The sequence below is a fragment of the Echinops telfairi genome, unplaced genomic scaffold (assembly GCF_000313985.2).
Source record: "Echinops telfairi isolate 266 unplaced genomic scaffold, ASM31398v2 ScPeMD7_18;HRSCAF=68, whole genome shotgun sequence".
Taxonomy (NCBI): Eukaryota; Metazoa; Chordata; class Mammalia; order Afrosoricida; family Tenrecidae; genus Echinops; species Echinops telfairi.
The window spans coordinates 58,240,880-58,248,110 of NW_022103915.1; positions in this window are offsets into that span (position 1 = coordinate 58,240,880).

Here is a 7,231-nt window from a genome sequence, read left to right on the forward strand (position 1 = left end):
TACAAGATTGAATAAAATGTTTTCAATTATATGGCTAATATATAGTGCTATGGTTTATGAAATTTTTTGCCCCTAAGCAATACACTGATGAGGTAGGTAAAATTTTTATAGATCACGCTTAGACTCTTTAAAAATTGGTGATAATTCAATGCTTAATAATTGGTGATATTACAAGAGGAATCTAGAGGACCTGCTAAGTTCAGAATTTCACAAGAAAAATAAACCTGAGGCTGAAATGTTCTATTCTCAGATCTTTTCGGCTACTTTCACCACTTTTCATTCCATTTTTTTCTTGTAATGTTCTTTTGATGTAGTTATAGACTTACTAAAAAGTGTATGCACAATATAAAGAATTTCCTTATATACTCCCTCTCCCTACTGTAAAACTGATGTCTTCATGGACCCCTTTTTCTTCACAAGGTGGGAGGAGAATCAAACTCAATATAATCCCAAGACTGGTTACTATGAGACAGAAATTAGACATGTCTCCACCCTCCAAACTTCTTAGTATTTTTGACATCAACTGTCCCTCCCACTACACTCTCTACTTCCTTACTCAGCCCCATAATGCATTTCAGTGACCACACAGAATTCACAGAGAACGAAATCCTCAAATTTATGGACGTAATTGAGGAAATGGATAGGCTACGGTTCACGAACAGAACCGCTCTTCACTTCCTCCATTCAGGACAGCCCTCGTACTCCTTTCTCGGGTCCTTCATCCCTCAGTCACAGCCTTTCTTCTTGGCCTTGGAAATGCTCTGGCAATGTTGTAAGACTTCTTTAGTGCTACTGATAAATTCCCTAAGGGCACTCTAGATTGCCACAAGCCTCAACCCCAAGCATCTCTGATGTAGCTCTCTTGGTCAGTAACTAAGCTCTCTTATTAAATGCCTGGAGGTACTCTGAACAATATTCCCTTGCCCCAAACCAGTTTTCTTTGTTCTGTAAGCCAAGAAGTCTGTCATGGGGTCTTTTCTTTCTTTTAAAAGATCATTTTATTGGGGGCTCAATACAGCTCATACATTAATTGTGTGAAGCACATTTGTACATTTGTTGCCCTCATTCTCTAAACATTTGCTCTCCACTTAAGCCACTCCTCATTTTTCCCCTCCCTCCCTGCTCTCCCCTCTCTCATGAACCCTTGATAATTTATAAATTATTATTTTGCCATATCTTATACTGTCTGATGTCTTCCTTCACCCACTTTTCTGTTGTCCATCCCCCAGGGAGCAGGTTATATGTAGATCCTTGTAATCAGTTCCCCTTTCCAACCCACCCTCCCTCCATTCTCACCACTGGTCCTGAAGGGATCATCGGTCCTGGATTCCCTGTGTTTCCAGTTCCTATCTGTACCAGTGTACATCCTCTGGTCTAGTCAGTTTTGTAAGGTAGAATTGTGATCATGATAGTGGGGGGGGGCAATGGGGGGAGGAAGCATTTAGGAACCAGAGGACTGTTCTGTGTTTCATTGTTGCTACACTGCACTGGCTCATCTCCTCCCTGCGACCCTTGCATAAGGGGGTGTCCAGTTGCGTACAGATGGGCTTTGGGTCCCCACTCCGCACTCCCCCTCATTCACAATGATATGATTTTTTTGTTCTTTGATGCCTGATCCCTTCGACACCTCGTGATCACACAGGCTGGTGTGCTTCTTCCATGTGGGCTTTGTTACTTCTGAGCTAGATGGCTGCTTGTTTACCTTAATGCATTTAAGACCCCAGGAACTATATCTTTTGAAGAAGCACACCAGCCTGTGTGATCACGAGGTGCCCAAGGGATCAGTTATCAGGCATCAAAGAACAAAAAAGCATATCACTGTGTGCTCACCTCTCTGTTACGATCACTGAAGACAAATGGGTGCATAAACAAATGTGGTGAAGAAAGCTGATGGTGCCCGAATATCAAAAGATATTGCATCCGTCTTGGGTTCTTGATGCTGCCTCTGCTGCTACTACTTCTATGGTGTCAGAAATCTGTCTCCTAGATCTAGGTGGTTCAGTACACAAGGATCTCATGGCCCAAAGGGTGCATTCCATTCCTGCCCCTCTTTCCTTGATGATAATGAGATCCTCCAGCCCAGACCTGCTTCTGAGATGGCTTAATGTATATCTAATGTGATAGCAGACATTGACCTATCCCAGTGTCAGAGTTCCATTTTTTTATCATTGCAATTATTCTGTCAAAAATCACTCAAACCTGAATCATATAATTCTTTCAACATTTCTTCCCACTTTCTCTTACCCAACCCAAGCAAGGAAAATTGAAATATATGCAATCTTTATGACTCCAGCAAGTCATCCTGTGAGCATTAACAAGGACCATGACTAGACAAGCCATATCAAATAAATCACACCCCCAAGTTTCCACATTAACACTTAGTCACATTTTCTTTTTCTTCTCCATTTCTCTTATCTATCTACCATATATCTTCTACATATACAATTTTTATCCTGAATTATTTGAAAGTAAGTTGCAGACTTATAAAATACAGTTTTTTTACTTAATCCTAGAATATGATGTTAGGGAGCCCTGGTGATGCTGGTTACTAATTGGGTTGCTTCTCATGATGTCAGCAGTTTGAAATCACCAGATGCTCCCAGGGAGAAAGATGGGGCTTTTTGTTGCCATAGCTTTACAGCCTCAGAAGCCTACAGGACAGTTCTACCCTGTCCTGTAGGTTCACTATGAGTTGGCATTGATTCAAGGGCAGTAAATTTTGTTTTGTGTAGAATATGAGATTAAACTTAAAAAGCATTGTCATAAAAGCACTGAAATCTTTATTAAACATGAATTTCAAATGTGGACATATTGTTTCTTGAAATCCTCTGGGTTTCTGAGGCTAGACATCTTTGTAGAAGAAGCAGAAAGCATCATCATTTTCTTTTGGAATAGCTGGTAGATTCAGGTGCTGGCCTTGCATTTATCAGGCCAGCACCACTATATCACCGAAGCTCCTTGGTGTCCTTTGATATTGTTGCTGTAGGTGATGTTGGCATAGTTCTGACTCATAGTAACTCTATGCACAAAAGAAAGGCACACCACCTGGTCCTGACCCATGCTCACAATTGTTCTTGTGTTTGAGACCACTATATTGCAGTCATTATGCTAATCTAGCTCCTCAAAAGTCTTCCTCTTTTTCACTGCCCCGTTGCTCCACCCAGCATGGTATCCTTTTACAGGGACTATTCTCTCCAACAACATGTCCAAAGTACCATCATTACTTCTAAGGAACATTCTGGTTGTACTTCTTTTTTAAAATTATTTTATAGTTTATTTATTTATTTTTTCTGGTTGTATTTCTTCCAAGACAAATCTGTTTGTTCTTTTGGCTGTCCATGGTACTGTCAATATTCTTCACTAGCACAATATTTCAAATGCATTGCTTCTTAAAGTTCTTGGGTTGTGTTATTTTTTAATGCTATTTGCATTTGGAGAATAAAATGAAATCTGAAGAGGCCAAGATCATGGCTGTAGGGTAGACGGGCTAAGATTTCTCAATGAAATTTTTGTACGACAAACTTGGTGACTCTCTAAAAAAGAGCATGTGCATTATTGTGTTGGGAAAAATTTCTTCTTATAAATTTTTTAACATTTTTCTCAAGATGCAGTTTTTTATTTTCTAAAATCTTTTTAAGCCTCTGTATCATCCTGTATTCATAGAGAAGATTTATTGTCTTAGGCTGGGTTCTCTAGAGATGCAAGAACAATGAGATGTTAGGTTCTCTAGAGATGCAAAAACAATATATGTAGATGAATGAGAGAGAGAGTGAGAGAGAGAGAGAAATTCAGCTCAAGGAATTGACTCACATAGTTGTAGATGCTGTCAAGTTCCAAGTCTGTGAGTCAGATGTCAGGCAGGAGGCTTCCAAGGTTGTTAGATCAAATGGCAGGTTTCTGACTACAGAGGTGAGTAAATCTAATCTCAGCAGGTAAGACAGTAGGCTGCTCCCGATTGCTAGGGTCAGCAGGGAATACAGTAGACTGCTAACTCAAATCCAAATAACTAGAGGTCAGATGAAAAGCCAGATGCAGGAGTCATACCCAGCAAAAAACAAGTGAGCTTTGTTCCAGCATTCACATATGTTGGAAATGATTAGCTGTTCATAGTAGATCTCATTATAGCAGTGATTATAACACATTAGAACTCATTATGGGGTGTAACCACATTTTAACTGCCAAATCACTGAAAATCCTGGCACAGCCAAGGTAACTCACATCTATCAAGATTACTGATTTAGGAGCCCCAGCCCCCCACCCCCCCAACTATTGCCATAACCTTCTGAGCTGGCCTTTCTGCCTTGGCTTTTACTCTCCCAGCAGATCCCTTCGGAAGCCATTGATTTGAATGGACCCATTTTATTTTCCCCCAACAAATAGTGATATTGACATATAATCCACACACCATACTCTTTTTTTAAAGGAAATGTAAGCCGATAAAAGGGGTTTATGTGCGTAGTTTCCAAGTTGAGTAGCTCACCATAAGCTGGTTTGTTTCCTCTCTGTGGCAGAAAGATGAGATTCTCTCCTCCTGTAAGGATTGCCAGCCTCAGAAACCCATGGAAGCATTTCCCCTCAGTGCTTTTGTGTGGCTATGAGTGGAGATTGACTTGATAACTGAATTTAGTGTTTAAGTAGAGGAAGACACGTGCCGTGGTATTACTAAGAGGACTTCTCTGCATGTTTAAACATTATTTTTCTAGAAATAAACCTGTGCATAACTACCACCCTAGTAGCAATTCTTTTTTTCTTGCTTATCGGTGAACATAAAGTCACCTTGATTTAATTTAATGCTGACTCAATAGCAATTAATACAACAGTAGATTTTAGGTTTCAGGGCAACCACCTTTAATGAAGGTAAGGACGATTAGAAAGGAGCATCAGGGCTCAGGGAATTGGTTGGTTTAGCTGATGGTCATTTCCTTGTTCTCTGATTACAAAATCGTGCTAAAATATCTCAAAGCTTCAATTTTACTTCCCAAATGCTTTTATAGAAATTATGCATTTGTGCCAGCTTACTTCTTGTTTGCCACCTATAAAATTTCCTATATAAAAAAATTAAAAATAATCATAGCTAACTTTCTTGCTAAATACTAAATTCTTCATGTTCATGATCACATATTAATGCTACCATAATCCTACAAGGTAGAATATTTATTTTCTGAGGACTGGCGAGGTTAAGACCCATATAGGATCCCATTGCCCTTACGATCCACAACTAGAATTAAAGCCGAACTCTGTCGACCACGGATTTCTGGGCACTCCTTGCTGCTCCAGGCTTTTGAGCAGTCTTGTAAGCCCATATTTATTGGTTAAGAATAACTAGCAAAAAAGCAAGAAATAAGTGTGTTGAGGTTGGACCTGCTTTTAAAGAAACTGTATTGTTCACAATGAGAAGCTACTTAGGGAAGGAAAGACAGTGGCTTCCGATCTCGCATGTTTGAATCACAGAGTTAAACTAACCTACAGAAAGTAAAAGCCAAACCAAGAACTCAAAAGGCTACTTACGTCGAGATTTTGACCATAGCTCTACGGGGAACCTAATGCTCAGATTATTTATTCCCCTCTCTTGATGTTATACTCACATCCACAAAATGCATTATGTACCTGAACTAATTTTCATATTTATAACTAAATAATAAGTCCTAATATTCCAAGAGTGAAAAAGCAAAGCTCAGAGATAATTCTACTAGCAATTAAATGGTACCTATATGACAGTAATATCACAGTGATATAAATGTGCTTCTGAATCATTTTTCCCGACTGACTTTGCTGCTCGTCATCGATGCTGAAATCAGAGTGAGCTATTTTGATCTTTCATTAGGCTGCTTTCCCAGGCATGTCAAGTAACCTCAAATTTGGATTCATCAGCCCAAGTATCTGTTGTGATTGTTTATTGTAGGCCTTATAAGCCTGTCAAAAAATATGAATGGACACCCCCTTCCTCCTTTTCTCTTCCCTTATAGTTGTTGTCTCTGGAACTGCTATGCGTTCAGGCTATCCTACACACCAACACATCTCTACACATAAACTAGTTTCATGCATAAAATGCAAAAGAGTGTTCTAAAAAAATTGTATTGTAAGCTGACCAAATTTATCAGAACCTGTTAAATGCTTTCCTTATAGAAAAGTCTCTATACTTGTCGTAACATGCAAAGGAAACCCCTAAAACCAAACAAAAACAAAAAACAAAGAAAACTCTGATCTCTCTGTCTTTAAAAATTATACACTGCTCATGAGACATGGCAAGCAGGAGGGAAATGTACCCTCTCATCTAAAAATGAAATTAAACAGAGGATATTATCACAGTGGGTTTTCATACCCACCTAGATCACCACAAGCCAGCTCTTGGGTGTTTACATTTTTTATCACTTTTTAAAAGTTTTTTTTTTTATGTAGAAAGTGATAACTTTACAAATCTTAAAAGAAAACATAGATTACTAAGGTTTACATCAGAAAAGTCAGTCACTCTTCCTGGCCCACTAAGCCCAACGGACAATGTTAGTGCTCTGAGCAGACATGCACGAGGAGGACAGTAGGGCTGGCCCCACCGTGGGACACAACATCCCAAACTGACCCATGGCACAGTGGGGGACAGCACTGGAGACATAGCATGGGAATAGTGCACAGTCTGGCCCCATCATGCTGGGGCGAGGCACTGACAGCATGCAACAGAGCAGCAGGGGAATCAGACTGCTGAAACCCCTGGGAATACCAAAAATAGACTTTGAAGACAGAGTGTGACACCCCATCAGACCTGACTGGAAAGCACTTGTAAAGGCCAACAAACAGACCTTGAACGATTTATAGGTTTTTCAATTTTTGTCAGTGACTTTCTTTTTGTTATTGTTATTTTGTGTTTGTTTTTAGCTATTGTTGTTATTGTTTTGTTGGCTTTGACTTCCTTTGTTATTTTATTTGGCTATGCCAGGTTTTTGCACTTATTAAGGTATCTGCATGTCTATCTGGATAAAATAGGCAGGATAAATAATTCCGAGATGAAAAGAACGGAACCAATGTTTCCAGGGGAATAGGGGAGAAGGGGAAGTGGGAATAAAGAACAGGGGGAGGGGGAAAAACTTAGGGGCAAGGGAACAACAAGTAAACTAAAAGCAATGGAAGGAAGGTTGTAAGATGCCTAGTGGGGCTCCGTCAAATGTAATGTAGCAGTGAGGAATTACTAAACCCAAATGAAGCCCAAAAATGATGGTGGGACAAGAGAGAAGTAAAA